This window comes from Tamandua tetradactyla, chromosome 7 (genome assembly GCF_023851605.1).
Source record: "Tamandua tetradactyla isolate mTamTet1 chromosome 7, mTamTet1.pri, whole genome shotgun sequence".
Taxonomy (NCBI): domain Eukaryota; kingdom Metazoa; phylum Chordata; class Mammalia; order Pilosa; family Myrmecophagidae; genus Tamandua; species Tamandua tetradactyla.
The window spans coordinates 59,072,767-59,090,041 of NC_135333.1; the positions used below are offsets into that span (position 1 = coordinate 59,072,767).

Consider the following 17,275-nt stretch of genomic DNA (forward strand, 5'->3'; position numbering starts at 1 on the left):
ATACCTTTGATTGGACATTTCTATAGACTTGTTTTAACTTGGACATTTTCTCAGACTTAGAACTGTAAACTAGCAATTTATTAAATTCCCCTTTTTAAAAGCCATTCCATTTCTGGTATATTGCATTCCAGCAGCTAGCAAACTGGAACAGTTGATATGGGGTAAAGTGGAGGGCAGGATGGCCAGTTCATTGGGGTTTAAATGCCAACATCAGGGGACAAATGTTCAAATAACCATCACTTCTTCAATGAAGGATTAGCAGCTGTGTGAGCATCAGATTTTTCCTGGTCAAGTTAAGTAATTTCTGGGGATCTGTGGAGAGAATGCTACCATTGTAAAGATAGTCTTAAAAGTCAGACCTACCTGATCCTTCATCATACGGAGAAATAAGTCTCTTTGTCTTATTGCAAAAGTGAGTTTATTGAAGATGCACCAAAAGGGAACTGAAGGGAAAGTAAATTTTTCCAAGACCAGTTCAGTGTGAGAAAGGTGATTTGAACTTTTATAGTCCAAATGTAGCAGGCAGACCTTGCCCTCTTTCTGGTTTAGCTGTGCTCTCTGTGGAAAATCCCCAAACCCCCTCTCCTTGCAGGCAAGTGAGTTAAGGCACATTTCCTGGTATAGAAACCCCCTTCCCTAGCCTTCAGGAAGTGGTGAAGATGCATGTAGGCAAAAGAAGACATTCCTGGGGTGGGGGCCCCTCATCGGTTCGGGTCTGGTCCATTCTCAACTTAAATCAGCCAATTGTTTACCTTGTCTTTAACATGACAAAGAGTCTATAAAAGCTAAGTTTGCCTTTTGTTCAGGGCTCAGACTTGCAGAGGTTACTCACTGAGCCCTATGGCCATAGCAAATAAAACCTGCTTCCTGAAACTACGGATCCTTAGTCTCAGTCTGTTCTAACTTTGCGGAACGTTCCTGGAGGCCTGCGGCCTCTTTCCTGGTTTTCGTGCTACACAAACAGACAAAAGGGCAAAGATCCTGAAGAAAGCAGGAAAAAAAAGTTTTTAAATTTAGTATAGTCAGAAGATTCATTAAAATTAAGTAACAGGCACTTGCTTCATTGTATTTGGTCAGCATATCGTGTTACCCAAGGATGTTTCTCTTTTTGTTGATCTTTCAGGCCTTTGATCATGTCTGTTGAAGGGGATAGATGCTTATGTCATTCCCTATGGTGCTTTATGCTAGCTTGTATGTTGTCTTTATCCCTGAAAGCAGACCTGGAAAGCTTCATTAATGTAACAAAGAACAGAGAGTATGAGGTAAGATTAAGTGCAACAACAAATTTTGCCAGCAAGGACATGTAGACTTGAATGAATCAAAGCTTCTTGAGTGTATTTTATAATAAGCATTTCTAGCTACTAAAGACTATACTAAGCATTTTCCAGATAAAGGATTATAATGAGCATTTTTCCCATTATTCAGCTATTAATTTCCCCCTTTCTTTATTTTACTTCTTCTTAATTCTTAAGAGGAGGCTTCTCATGCACATTTTTCTTAGAGGGAAAGTGGGTGAAGGTTTTATTCTTGCAATTGCTTCTTTGCTGAGCAAGGGTGATGAAATATTTAGATTAATCTGGAAGATGCTCTGGATATAAATGTGCAGATATAATATAGGCTATACTAAGACAAACATATGGTAAGCAAGATAAAAACTGTGTTAATAAGGGCTATTTTTATAGGTGAGTTCATTAGTCACTTAGAAAATGAGTCTAGTTTACTATAATCTTTAACACAATATTTTGCATGTGATCTAATATCAAAGAGACTGTCATATTTATCTGGAATATATGTGCAGCACTTAACTCCAGTGAGAACACAAGGTCTTCTTCGAACTGCAGTCAGTAGATTTAAAGCTATTTTATTTTGAAGGACTACTATTACTGCTGTAGTTCATTTTAGGAAGATATTACCTTGCACAAAATAGGATGGGAGAAAAAGGCAAAAGGGGTAAAACTTAATTTTAATCATTATACCATTTCAAGCAATTTACAGAAGAGTAATTTTAAAACAGAAGTGTGGGATACCTGAATAGGAGGTGTTTTCTTTGTCTTCCCTCTCCTCTGGAGCTGGTTTAACTCTTGAATGCTGAGTTTAATGCTGAACATCTTGTAGCTGTAAAGAATAGTAAGTGAAAAAGCAACACAATATAAAGTTCTTCCCACCTAGGGTAAGCTGACTGTGATGGTTAGGGACAGGTGTCAACTTGGCCAAGTTGTGTTACCTGTTTATCTGATTGGGAAAGCACTGACCTGTCTGTTGCAATGAGGACATTTCATAGGATTAGGTCATGATCACGTCAGCTACATCCACAGCTGATTCCATTTGTAATCAGCCAAAGGGGAGTGTCTTCTGCAATTAGTGATGCTAAATGTAATCATGGGAAGCCTTTTAAGGAGGACTCAGAGGAGAGAGGTTCCATTCCTGTTTTGGCTGGTGAGCCTCTCCTGTGGAGTTCATTCAGGCCATCCATCAGAGTCGTCGGCTTCACAGCCTGCCCTGTGGATTTTGGACTCTGTGTTCCTACAGTCATGTGAGATACTTTCATAAGTTTTGTATTTGCGAGTGTTCCCTGTTGATTCTGTTTCTCTAGAGAACCCTAAATAACACTTCTTGGTACCAGGAGTGGTTCTTAAGGAACAGAATCTTAAAAATGGGTTTTTATGAATGGTTTTCTACTCTGACCAGACTCAGAGACAATAAGGACTCTGATTCCCATAATCAGAATGACACTTTCAATCCATAGAGTGAGTTGGCAAAGGAGATAGTCAAAATATCATCATTCAATTCTCTTAATGCTTCGCTTGTATGAAGCCAAACTCTGGGGGATAATGTTTTTGACATCTTTACACAGTTTTGTAGAAATAAGAGTTATAGAGATGTTGGTTGGTTGTTGTTAGACACACTGTCTACATTAAAGGGTGAAAGGGATGGGCTTAAGGCTTCAAACGAGAAGCTTAAGTGCCGTCTGAAAGATGTAGACATTTCTATGAGTATCCTGAAGGAAAATCTTATTTCCTGTAGCCGTAGACTTGAGATCTCTGAAAATCATACTCAGAATCTTATTGTTAGAGTAGCAACTTTACAACATAAACTGAAATCTCAGTCTTGCATGGTGTCTGCCATTAAAGTGAAGGCATTGATTGGAAAGGAGTGGAACCCTGAAAAATGGGATGGTGACATATGGATTGATCATGATGTTCAGGGTGAGGTTGAAACCCTAGACCATGCTGAACCTTCTCTAGATAAGCCTGTAATAGTCTGCCCTGAGGACATAGCCACCCCACCTCCAGCCTGCCTTGAGGAATTGGCCACCCAACCTCCTCCTGAAGGGATTAGCCTTAGAGTTATTAATCCTGTTTCACCAGATGAAGTTGCAAATGAAAGCCCTGAAGCAAATGGCTTGGAAGATATTTCTAATTCTTTTCATGACCCACCCCCACCACACCTCATTTCTTCTAGACCTATAACTAGACTGAAGTTCCAACAGGCCCCTAAAGGTGAGGTACAAAGTATCACACATGAGGAGGTACATTATACTCCAAAAGAACTGTGTGAGTTTTCCAATTTATATAGACAGAAATCAGGGGAATATATGTGGCAATGGATTTTAAGAGTGTGGGATAATGGTGGGAGGAATATAAGGCTGGATCAGGCTGAATTTATTGATATGGGCCCACTAAGCAGAGATTCTGCATTCAATGTTATAGCTCGAGTGGTTAGAAAAGGTGTTAACAGCTTGTTTGGGTGGTTGGTTGAAACATGGATCAAAAGGTGGCCAACATTACCTGAGGTTGAAATGCCAGAACTGCCCTGGTGTAATGTAGATGAGGGGATCCAGAGGCTTAGAGAGATTGGAATGTTAGAGTGGATTTATCATGCAAAGCCTGTGCTTACACCCCAGGAATGTCCAGAGGATGCACCTTTTGCCAGAACAGTGAGAAATAAGTTTGTGAGACTAGCACCATCATCCTTCAAGAGCTCTGTGGTTGCCTTATCTGTAGGTCAGATATTACTGTAGGAACTGCTGTCACTGAGCTGGAATCCTTAAACACAATGGGGATGACAGGATCCCCAGTTGACAGAAGCCAGGTGGCAGCACTTAATCACCAAAGACAGGGTAGACGCGGCTATTATAATAGACAACAAACTCAAAGGAGGCATCAAAATTATATGACACGCAGAGATTTGTGGCATTGGCTAGTCAATCATGGGGTGCCTAGAAATACAATAGAAGGGCAGTCTACTAAATTCTTGTTGGAGCTGTATAAATAAAAGAGTTCTAGGTCAAGGGAACAGAAGTCTAACCTGAATTACAAAAACACAGAGTCACGGCCCCTTAATCAATTTCCAGACTTGAAACAGTTTACAGACCCTGAGCCCCTTGAATGAAGGGGAGGCCAGGTCCCTATGGGGGAGAAACCTGTTACAATGCCACAAATATATACTGTTAACCTTCCTCTAAGTCTTCCCCAAGGAGACCGACAGCCTTTTACCAGGGTAACTGTGCATTGGGGAAAAGGAAATGATCAGATATTTTGGGGATTATTACACACTGGTTCAGAGGTGACATTAATTCCAGGGGACCCAAAACATCACTGTGGACCACCAGTCAGAGTGGGGGCTTATGGAGGCCAGGTGATCAATGGAGTTTTAGCTCAGGTCCGTCTCACAGTGGGTCCAGTGGGCCCCCGGACCCATCCTGTAGTTATTTCCCCAGTTCCGGAATGTATAATTGGCATAGACATACTGAGCAACTGGCAGAATCCCCACGTTGGTTCTCTAACTCATGCAGTGAGGGCTATTATGGTGGGAAAGGTCAAATGGAAGCCACTAGAACTACCCCTACCTAGAAAAATAGTAAATAAGTAGCAATATCATATCCCTGGAGGGATTACAGAGATTACTGCCACTCTTAAGGACTTGAAAGATGCAGGGGTGATGATTCCCACCACATCCCCATTCAACTCTCCTATTTGGCCTGTGCAGAAAACAGATGGGTCTTGGAGAATGACAGTGGATTATTGTAAACTCAACCAGGCAGTAACTCCAATTGCAGCTGCTGTTCCTGATGCAGTATCATTGCTTGAGCAAATTGATACATCTCCTGGTACCTGGTATGCAGCTACTGATCTGGCAAATGTTTTTTTCTCAATAGCTATTAGTAAAGACCACCAGAAACAGTGTGCTTTCAGCTGACAAGGTCAGCAGTATACTTTAACTGTCCTACCTCAGGGGTATATCAACTCTCCAGCCCTATGTCATAATCTTGTCCACAGAGACCTTGATCATTTCTGCCTCCCACAACACATCACACTGGTCCATTATATTGATGATATCATGTTGATTGGACCTAGTGAGCAAGAAGTAGCAACTACTCTAGATTTACTGGCAAGGCATTTGCGTGTCAGAGGATGGGAGATAAATCCAACAAAAATACAGGGGCCTTCCACCTCAGTAAAATTTCTAGTTGTCCAGTGGTGTGGGGCATGCCGAGATATCCCTTCTAAGGTGAAGGATAAATTGCTGCATCTGGCCCCTCCCACAACCAAAAAAGAGGCACAACGCCTAGTTGGTCTTTTTGGATTTTGGAGACAACATATTCCTCATTTGGGTGTGTTACTCCGGCCCATTTATTGAGTGACCAGAAAAGCTGCTAATTTTGAGTGGGGACCTGCATAAGAGGAGGTTCTGCAACAGGTCCAGGCTGCTGTGCAAGTTTCTCTGCCACTTGGGCCATATGATCCAGCAGATCCAATGGTGCTGGAAGTGTCAGTGGCAAATAGAGATGCTGTCTGGAGCCTTTGGCAGGCCCCTATAGGAGAATCACAATGCAGACCCTTAGGATTTTGGAGCAAAGCCTTACCATCTGCTGCAGATAACTACTCTCCTTTTGAGAAACAGCTTTTGGCCTGCTACTGGGCCTTAGTAGAGACTGAACACTTAACCATGGGCCACCAAGTTACCATGAGACCTGAGTTGCCTATCATGAGTTGGGTGTTGTCTGACCCACCAAGCCATAAAGTTGGGCATGCACAGCAGCACTCTATTGTAAAATGGAAATGGTATATATGAGATAGAGCCAGAGCAGGCCCTGAAGGCACAAGTAAATTGCATGAAGAAGTGGCACAAATGCCCATGGTTTCCACTCCTGCTGCCACATTACCTTCTCTTTCCCAGACCAGAGCTATGGCCTCTTGGGGAGTTCCTTACAGTGAATTGACTGAGGAAAGTAAACTCAGGCCTGGTTTACAGACGGTTCAGCACAATATGCAGGTACCACCTGAAAGTGGACAGCTGCAGCATTACAGCCCCTTTCTGGGGTGTCCTTGAAGGACAGTGGTGAGGGGAAATCCTCCCAGTGGGCAGAACTTCGAGCAGTGCACCTCGTTGTTCATTTTGCCTGGAAGGAAAACTGGCCAGAGGTACGTTTGTATACTGACTCATGGGCTATTGCTAATGGTTTGGCTGGATGGTCAGGGACTTGGAAAGACCATAATTGGAAAATTGGTGACAAAGAGGTCTGGGGAAGAAGTATGTGGATAGACCTTTCTGAGTGGGCTAAAAACATGAAGATATTCGTGTCCCATGCGAATGCACACCAGAGGGTGACTTCAGCAGAGGAAGATTTTAATAATCAAGTGGATAAGATGATCCATTCTGTGGATACCAGTCAGCCTCTTTCCCCAGCAACTACTGTTATTGCCCAATGGACTCATGAACAAAGTGGTCATGGTGGTAGGGATGGAGGTTATGCATGGGCTCAAAAACATGGACTTCCACTCACCAAGGCTGACCTGGCTACAGCCACTGCTGAGTGCCCAATGTGCCAGCAGCAGAGACCCACACTCAGCCCCCAACATGGCACCATTCCCCAAGGTGACCAGCCAGCTACATGGTGGCAGGTTGATTACATTGGACCACTCCCTTCATGGAAGGGGCAGCAATTTGTTCTAACTGGAATAGACACATACTCTGGATATGGGTTTGCTTTCCCTGCATGCAATGCTTCTGCCAAAACTACCATCCGTGGGCTTACAGAATGCCTTATCCATCATCATGGTATTCCACATAGCATTGCTTCGGATCAAGGAACACGCTTCACAGCAAATGAAGTGCGGGAATGGGCACACACTCATGGAATTCTCTGGTCTTACCATGTTCCCCATCATCCAGAAGCTGCTGGATTGATAGAATGGTGGAACACCCTTTTGAGAACTCAATTACGGTGCCAACTAGGTGGCAAAAACTTGAAAGGCTGGGGTAATGTTCTCCAGGAAGCTGTGTATGCTCTGAATCAGCTTCCGCTGTGTGGTGCTGTTTCTCCCATAGCCAGGATCCATGGGTCCAGGAGCCAAGGGGTAGAAATGGGTGTGGTGCCACTCACTATTACCCCTAGTGATCCACTAGGAAAATTTTTGCTTCCTGTCCCTGCTACCCTGAGTTCTGCTGGTCTACAGGTTTTAGTTCCAAAATGGGGTGTGCTTCCTCCAGGAGAAACCACAGTGATTCCGCTGAACTGGAAGTTAAGATTGCCACCTGGTCACTTTGGTCTACTTATGCCTCTGGATCAACATGCCAAGAAGGGGATTACATTATTGTCTGGGGTAATTGACCCTGACTATCAGAAGGAAGTAGGACTGCAACTACATAATGGAGGTAAAGAAGAGTTTTCTTGGAATATAGGAGATCCCCTGGGGCGTCTATTAGTACTACCATACCCTGTGATTAAAATCAATGGAAAACTGCAACCACACAATCCAGGCAGGACTACTAATGGCTCTGAAACTTCAGGAATGAAGGTTTGGGTCACCCCACCAGGCAAAGAACCATGGCCTGCTGAAGTGCTTGCTGAGGGGAAAGGGAACATGGAATGGGTAGTGGAAGAAGGTAGTGATAAATATGAACTTTGACCACATGATCAGTTACAGAAATGAGGACTGTAATGCTGTTTTGTTCATGTTATAGTATTTAAGTTGTAAGATATCAAGTTTAAGAATGAATGTTGCCCAAGGATTTGCACACTATTCTGGAGAGATTTAATGTATTTCCAGTTATATGCAGGAGAGTTGAGTATTGTCAGGTAAAAGAAAAAAATGTGTGCTTATTTGTTTTCATTTGGAAATTAAGTATGGTCTAAGGTGATATATATATATATATATATAGGTGCCAAGTTGACAAGGGGTGGACTGTCATGGTTAGTGACACGTGTCAACTTGGCCAAGTTGTGGTACCTGTTTATCTGTTTGGGTAAGCACTGGCCTGTCTGTTGCAATGAGGACATTTCATAGGATTAGGTCATGATCATGTCAGCTGCATCCACAGCTGATTCCATTTGTAATCAGCCAAAGGGGAGTGTCTTCTGCAATTAGTGATGCTAAATGTAATCATGGGAAGCCTTTTAAGGAGTACTCAGAGGAGACAGGTTCCATTCCTGCTTTGGCTGGTGAGCCTCTGCTGTGGAGTTCATCCAGGCCATCCATTGGAGTCGTTGACTTCGCACCCTGCCATGTGGATTTTGGACTCTGCATTCCTACGGTCATGTGAGACACTTTCATAAGTTTTGTATTTGTGAGTGTTCCCTGTTGATTCTGTTTCTCTAGAGAACCCTAACTAATACACTGACCTTTGGCATGCTTTAAATTCCATGTTTTTAATACCACTCAGTTTCTGGGCTTGTAAGAATATAAGGCTATATTTGTACGGAAAGAAAGTAGACTATAATTAAATATGGAAACAATCTTTACAATACTTTTTATGGAGATGATTGCATTTTTTATCATTTATTATACAAGGTCTCCAGAGACATATTTGTAGTTGCATTTTTTAGTAAAGGCCTCCTGTTATCTTTATTTCAAAAGAACTTAAATTTAGTCCACTTCTAGGGGCAACTTGGATTTTGAGGAGGTCAATAGGCAATGCCTTGTCCCAGGTCAGGTTAGTTTCTTGACCTATATTAGCAATAATTTTTTTTAAGTATGATTCATTTTCTCAATTTTTCTAGTTGACTGAGGCTTACAAGATATGTGTAATTTTTTATTTATTCCAAATGCCTCCAAACTTTTTGAGTCATTTTTGAAACAAAGGCACTGCTATAATTGATTTGAACAGTGAATTGCCCACTAAATCTAGGTATTATTATTATTTTCCTTTTTACATGGGCACCAGGAATTGAACCTGGGTCTCTAATACAGCAAGCAAGAACTCTGCCACTGAGCCACTGTTGCCCACTTGTAGGTATTAGTATTTTTTTAATTACACTTTTGTGACTGTCGTTGTTCTTTCAATGCAGGCATGGAAGGCTTCTACTGACCCTGAGAATGTACTTACCAATAATATGGGTTAGAAATTTTTAGCTACTTGGAGCATTACAGTAAAATTCATTTGCCACTTTTTTTTCCCCAGGTGATAAAATTGCACCCCTAACATCAAAGGGGGTCTGCTAGTTTCATGGTTATTTTTATGACATAGAACTCATTGTTTATCATTTTATCGATTGCTACTGGAATTTTTGGTTTTGCAATGTGCCCTCTGATTCAGGTTACAAAGGCTTTTTTTTTTTTTATAATATTTCCCCTGGTGAAAGCATGATAGTACCAGTTCTACTAGTTTTTTTTCGGGGGGGGGCAGCAAACTTAGTCTAATTTTCAGTACAACTATTCTTTTTCTGACTTAACATTAAATCCTCATTCTTTTACTCTGTCTACTTTTTTTGTTTGTTTTATAAAGTGGGGTGAATGATGAGAGGTCTGCAGTTGAGTTAAGAGCTAATTCCTTTGTGTTTTCAGGTTTATGTAGTGTCTTAGCAGCTGTGTTTGCTGCCAAATATGCTTTATGATTCCCTTTTTGCTAGATAGTTGTTTGACTTTTTATGCCCCAAACAATGAATCACAGCAACTTCTGAGGACAGCTTCTGATACAGCTAAAATTCGTCTTTGGATGCTTAACTTCTTTGCTGTTGTTAGCTAACAGTCCCTTTTCCTTTCAGATTGTGTCGTGTGCATGCACTACAAAAGAGGCATAATGGGAGTCTATACAAATATTTATTTTCCTACCTTATCGATGATTAAGGATCAGGTCAGGACAATGAGTTTGGCTTTCTCGGTTGATTTACCTGGCTGCAGGTGTTTGGCTTCTAGCACCTGTATCAAGGTACTGTGGCATATCCTGATCATTGATGTCCATGGGTCATACACTGCTTCCATCCATGAACATTTCTAGGTCAGATTTCTTTAGAAGGGTGTCACCCAAATTTGGTTGATTAGAGAACACTTCTTTAAGCAGTTGAATGCTGTTATGCAAAGCAGGTCCCTCAGATTCAGGCAGCAATGTAACTGAATTTAAAACCATAGAACTTAAGAGGCGCATGTTAGGGTTACTTACATTATGGCTTGATATTTTCCTAATCTGCCAGTAGTTGGCCAGTAGTCTCCTTTCTGTTCAAGCAGAGAGTGCACACTGTGTGGAACATGTAATATAACTTTCTGATCCAAGGTAAATTTTGTAGGTTTCTGTAAAATATTGCAAATGACACCTGATTCCAAAGGCAAGGTGGCCATCTCTGTGCCACTGAGTTGTTTCTTTTAAAACTATGCTACAGATCATCAACACCCCCACTCCCACACCCCTGTAAGGTTTTATGTGAGAACAGGAAGTCCCATTACCTGCCCTTTGTTTACAAATAAATTAAAAGGTTTGTATACCTAATGCAATTCCAAAGCTGGTCATTAGCTATTCTTTAATTGTTAAAAGGCTTGGTTACATTTTGTGGTGGTTTATGGTAGGGCTTCTCAGTCTGAACTCTGCACAGTGGCATATAAAGATTCAGAAATAACTTTCAAGTTGGGAATCCAGATGCAGCAGAAACCAACTATTTCTAGAAATCCCTGCCGTTGTTTCTTGTTTTAGGGGATGAAATACTCACCAAGGCTTGATGCCTATCAAGCAGTAGAGCCCTCTTGTAATCAAGAAATCAGGATTTAAGGGATGATTTTTGATTATGGAATCATTATATAGATATTCATTTTTGCTTTCTGGTATATGGGAGTAGAAAGAGATATTAGACCTGGAGGACAGGACCCCTTCCCCCATGATGTGACCTATCCCCGGCAAATATTTTAGAAAGCATCTTCCACCCCACCCACATCTCTTTCACTCTCCAGCAGCTGCACTCTTGCAATAACCCTGTATTACTCAATCTTCACCCTCCAACAGCTGCATTCTTGTGGTAAAATCCCCTTATTCAACATATGCCCTCCAGCATTTCCAACCGCACATACTTAAGGCAATGCTTAAATTTTAAACTTCACCAGTGGAAAGGTGCCAACTTCTAACTTAGCCCCTTGTTTCTGAAAACCAGCCGATGAAAATCTGCCTAACCTTTGCCTCCAAGTCTCTAAGCCCAAGCCATAAAAATCCTATCCCTGCCACTTTGGTGTGGTCATTTCTCTCTTGAAACAGTGCCTGTGTAGTTCTGTTTCTTCTGAATAAAACTTCTGCCTGAATGCCTTCATTCTTGCCTCATTCCTGGTGAGTGTGCCTTTCAAGAGGGAAATTCCTGAAATCTCTAAATTGTAATCCAGTTACCTTGAACTCTGATAATGATTGCATAGCCCTTATCTTCTGCCCTTGTGATTGTAAAAGCCTGTGACTAACCTTCATTTATACCCAGTTATCCAGTTTTTCAATTTTAGAGTCTTGTAATCACTAAAGACAGCCCCTAACATTTATTTGTGAAGGGTCTTGGGTCAGCTCAGAGCTGACCTACCTTGAGCCCAGGGTTGTCTTGATGGCGAGACTGGATCTAGCTAGGGTGGGCCCACCTGACATGCATAGTAGCTTGGACCTGCAAATCACCTCTCCTCATTATAATACTCCATCATTTTCTTACCTGTGACTAAGTATGTAATCAATCTGTACATGCTTAGTTACATACATGCTCTGACTAAATCATCTGAGGCCATTGTGCTCATTATCCTAAACACCGCTCATCTTTTATCTAATAATACTACCAGAATAACTGTAGTTCAGGGAGACAGATTTTGGGCCAACAGGCCATCTGCTCTCCTTTTACACACCTAGTAATAAATGTTTTTTCTCTTTGAAATCCTGGTGTCTCAGGAATCGGTTATTGACACTTTGGGCAAAAGAATCCATGGCCTTTGTCCAGTAACACTCTGACTCTGGGAAAGTAAATACTTTATGTACTTTACACAGGGCTTAGTAGTTGAGCACTTTTTTGAAATACCTTATATCCCCTACCTTTAAGAAAGTTCAGAGTCTTAATAGTATTTGTATTTGGATCTTCCATAGCTTCACTGGCTATTAAAATATCATATTGCAAAAGGATACCTCAATACAGTTGCAAGTCACACAGATTTTTGCTAAAAGTTTTCCAAAGCATGTGGGAGAATTCTTAAATCTTTGCAGCAAAACAATTCATGTAAGTTGCTTTCTAACTTTAGGGTCTGGGTCTTCCCATTCAAAGGTAAATATTTTTGGGGATTTAGAAGCTATACATATTCAAAAGAAAGCATCTAAGTCTAATAAAGAGAGCCATGTGACATTCCCACTTAGAGTTGTTAATTGTGTTTTCCAGGCTTTCTGGATCTACATCAGAATATTTATGGTATACTTCAAAGGTTTTTTTTCCTAAGGAAAGCAGAGGGATTCTCATTAGGCTCTTGCTGCATCTCCTGTATTTTGTTTAGACATTCTTGTTTGGAGGCCTGGTTTTTAAAGCCAGCCAAAATGTGCACCTATACTGCTCTAAATGAGTCCATTCCCCAGGGCCATTAGGTTCCCAGCAGGGATTCATCTCAGGAACAGCTCACTTGAGACAGCTTAAATGGGGTCTGGGAGGCACTTCTAGTAAGCATTCTGCTTCTTGTTTTGCCTTATTTGACATTATTCTATTTCCTAGGAGGTTAAAAACTCATCCATCAATGACTGAACATTAGCTTAATATGGGGTTTGTGTGGCAAAAATAGACACTAATAGCCTATTAGTGTCTATTTTTGGTTAGGATCAGCCCTGTAACTGGATATGCCATTTCTCTAGCTTAACATGTCAGATGTTGAAAATGTCCCATGGACCACCATTCTCCCTAGTCCCTGGAGAGTGTCCTTTCTGATTACCTCTTTTTTTCTTATTTTGATTTTTTATTTTTAAACTTTTTTATTGTATAGTATAATACACAAACAAAGCAAAGAAATAAAAAAGCAATAGCTTTCAAAGCCCTCTTCAAAAAAATGGTTACAGGATAGATCCCAGGATTTGTCATGGGCTACCATATGATCTTCTCATATTTTCCCTTCCAGCTGCTCCAGAATTTAGGAGGCTAGAGGGCTTAAATATTTTTTTTATCATCACAATTGACTTTTTTTTCCTTCTTTTTTTGTGCACAATAATATATCTACAAAAAAGCTATAAATTTCCAAGCACAGCACCACAATTAGTTGTAGAACATATTTCAGACTTTGACATGGGTTACAATTTCACAATTTTAGGTTTTTACTTCTACCTGCTCTAAAATAGTGGAGACTAAAAGAGATAATAATTTAATGATCAGGATTCATAATCATTTGTTAAGTTCTATCTTCTATGTATAATTCCACCATCACCTTTCAGCTTTCCATACATCTCATTGGGGTTGTTTGGGCTATGGAAATTCTAAATTTTTTTATTGGAAGAGGCTGTCATTGGCGTGGGATAGGGAGATGGAACTATCTGATGTTCCAGAGAGTCTGGGCTAGGTTTCAGGACTTATCTGAACCAGGGACCCATCTCGAGGTTATAGGTTTCTGGCAATTTACTCTACTGTCTGGAACCCTTATGGAATCCTATAAATTGCTCTAAGTGTTAGGCTGGAATGGTCCTGTTTGGAGGTTGGCTGGTTATGATAGGTCACAAGGTCTACCTGAAGCTTGAGTAAGAGCAACTTCCAAATAGCCTCTTGACTCCATTTGAACTCTCTCTCTGCCACTGATACTTTACTAATTAAGCTTTTCCCCCCCATTTTGTCAGGATGTAATTGTTGATCCCACATTGCCAGGTTTGGATTAATCCCTGGGAGTCAACTCCCACATCCCCAGGGAGACTTTCACCACTGGATGTCATGTCCCACATGAGGGGAGAGCAATGATTTCATTTGCAGAAGGGCTTAGAGAGAGAGAGGCCACATCTAAGCAACAGCAGACATCCTCCAAAAGTAATTCTTAGGCATTCCTATAGGTAATCTAAGCTTCTCTGCTATCTACATAAGCTTCACAAGAGTAAGCCTCCTGATCGAGGACATGGCCTATTGATTTGAATATCCATAAAGTTTGGCACAGTATCAGGGGATTCCCTGATGGTAAGGTTTAATAGTTCCATAAGTGTCTCCCCTCCCTCAGGGGACTTTGCCAATACTTTTTGATTATCTGATTAATCTACTCTTGGATGTATCCAAGCAATTACAATATTCTCTACTGTATTAAAGGACCTCTTTCTTATTCTGGACTCCCTGAGTTTCAGTTGTTCAAATGAGCTATACATATAGGTTGAATTAGATTATGCACTACAGAAAACTTCAGTTTCAGAACAAATTAACCTTTCTTCCATTGATCTCAGGAGTCTGTGTGGTTCCTTTGTTTTCCCATACATTTATTTCTGCTTTAATCTTTGTTATTTCTCTTCTCCTATTTGCTTTGGGGTTAGTTTGCTGTTCTTTCTCAAATTCCTCCAGGTGTGCTGCTAAGTCCTCAAATTTTTGCTCTTTCTTGTTTTTAAATATGGGCATTTAGGGCAATAAGTTTCCCTCTTAGCACAGCCTTTGTTGCATCTAAGTTCTGAGAAATTGTATTCTCATTGTCATTCATCTTCAGATAGCTACTGATTTCTCTAGCAATTTCTTCTTTGACCCACTGGTTGTTTAATAGTGTGTTATTTAATCTCCATATATTTGTAAATGTTCTCATTCTTTGCTGGTTATTGAGATCCAGCTTCATGCCATTATGATCAGAGAAAGTACTTTGAATAATTTAAATCTTTTTTAATTTATAAAGACCTGTTTTGTGTCCCAGCATATGATCTATCCTGGAAAATGTTCCATGAGTACTAGAGAAAAATATATATCCTACTATTATTGTTGAAACATCTATCAGTCCCTTCAGTTTTGCCAATGAATGTCTCATGTACTTTGGAGCTCCTTGATTGGGAGTGTAAACATTTATGTTTGTTATATCTTCTTGATGAATTGACCCTTTAATTAGTATATAGTGTCCTTTCTCTCTTATGATGTCTTTACATTTAAAGTCTATATTAGTATAGCTACTCCTTCTTTTTTTTTGGTTACAACTTGTGTGGAAAATCTTTTTCCATCTTTTCACTTTCATTCTATTTGTATCCTTGTGTCTAAGATGAGTCTCTTCTAAGTAGCATATAGCTGGATTATGCTTCTTAATTCATTCTGCCAATCTGTATCTTTTAATTAGTAGGTTTAGTCATTAGCATTCAAAGTTATTACTGAAAAGGAGTTTCTTGAATCCACCATCTTATCTTTTTTATTTTATTTGTCAGATCTATGTATTCCTTTCCTTCTTTCTCTTTTTAACCTTTAAGTTACCCTTACTGGTACTGTTCAATTCTTTGCCTTCCTCCAGACCTCCCTCTGTCTTTATTTTTCAGCCCCAGCAGAACAACTTTTAGTATTTCTTGTAGGGCCAGTCTCTTGTTGACAAATTCTTTCAGGACTTCTTTGTGAAAACTTTAATCTTTCCCTCAGTTTTGAAGGAAAATTTGGCTGGGTACAGAATTCGTGGCTGGAAGTTGCTCTCTTCAGGTTCTTAGATATATTGTACCACTACATTCTCACCTCCAGGGTGGTAGTTGAGCAGTCTGAACTCAGTCTTATTTGGTTTTCCTTGTATGTAGTAGATAGTTTTTCTCTTGCCACTTTCAGGATGTTCTACTTTTCCTTAATAATTGATAGACAGATTAATACGTGTCTTGGGGAAGACCTATTTGGATTTATTTTGTTTGAAGTTCATTGGGCTTCTTTGACTTATATTTTCATTTCCTTTATGAGGGTTGGGAAGTTTTCCCCCATCATTTCTTCAACTGCTCTTCCTAGCCCTTTACTCCTCTCTTCCTCTGGGACATCAGTGATTATTGTTTGTGTGCTTTGTTTTGTCTATCATTTCCCTGAGATTCAATTCAAAGTTTTCCATCTTTTTTGCCATTTCCTGTTTTGAGTCTTCAAAGTCAGTTATACTGTCCTTTATATCACTTATTATTTCTTTTGTCTCTTAAATCTGGTGTTGTGTGCCTCTAGTATCCCTTTTGCTTGGTCAACTGAGTTTTTAATCTCTGTGATATCTGCTGTTCTTCTATTTATTCTTTCAAATTCCTCTTCAGGCTCTTCTACTGTCTTCTTGATCTCCTTTATGTCATTTTTTATCCTGCTTATTTCATTAAGTAGAGTTTTATGAACACTTTGATTAGTTGTTCTAATATCTGTGTCTCCTCAGGTGTTTTAATTTGGTCATTAGTTAGGGCTATATCTTTCTGCATTGTGATATGCTTAGTGATCTTGTGCTGTGTCTGTCACATGTAGATATCTCGATTGATTTACTTTGGGAGTTGATTTCTTTCAGTAGTCTAAGGTCTTGTGCTTATGGGATGGTTATACAGCAGGGAGCAGGGAGCATGTAGTACAGTGATTTGTTTCAGGGCAGGTATGGGTACAGGTTGGGGATGTTATGCTGATGCTTGTGAATGTTGGTGCTCAATGGCCAGGGAAGATGTAGCTGTGCAGGTGCAGCAGTCTGGGGGATGTAATCCTGGTGTGTGCTGGTCTAAGGCAGGGGGCCCTTCATGTGTATGCATAGAGTTGTGACAGCAGGTCGGTGTTATGCCTTTCTGGATTGGGGCAGATGTGACCCAGCTGTGAAGGTCAGCACTTTTTCAGACCTGGGAAGTGAGGCTAAGGGCTGTGTGCATGTGTGATTCTAGGATTGCTGTAACCTGTAGTTCCCAGAACTGAATGACTTGAGTGGGGGCTCATGCACGTGTGTGGGTCTGGGAGTTCTGTAAATGGATGCTCTGAGCTCAGGAAGGGCATGGTGAGGCTGTGAGACACTATGGGGGCTCTGTGAGGGTAGCTTACATGTGGAGGTTAGTGCCCACAACCTTTATGTGCAGGTAACAACTTCCTCATCCCCTGTACCTGTACATGCACTCCGATAGGTTCCACTGCTCCATGCCTCCATTCCAGGCTAGTCTCCAGCTTTCTGCC

The 17,275-nt window shown here is 40.7% G+C and overlaps 1 protein-coding gene and 1 long non-coding RNA gene across 4 annotated transcripts in view; one reads left to right on the forward strand and one right to left on the reverse strand.

Moving 5' to 3' along the window:
- Positions 1 to 17,275, reverse strand: part of LOC143691277 (uncharacterized) — a 152,634-nt gene that overhangs the window by 132,074 nt on the left and 3,285 nt on the right. Inside the window, exons 3-4 of the long non-coding RNA XR_013179436.1 lie at positions 10,384 to 10,511; positions 2,028 to 2,115 (exon numbers count right to left, since the gene is read on the reverse strand). This is a non-coding gene — a long non-coding RNA (uncharacterized LOC143691277). The remainder of the gene's footprint in view (positions 1 to 2,027; positions 2,116 to 10,383; positions 10,512 to 17,275) is intronic.
- LOC143691274 (aldo-keto reductase family 1 member C23-like protein) overlaps positions 1 to 17,275 on the forward strand; it is a 460,654-nt gene that overhangs the window by 52,486 nt on the left and 390,893 nt on the right. The gene's annotated exons all lie outside the window — the stretch shown is intronic.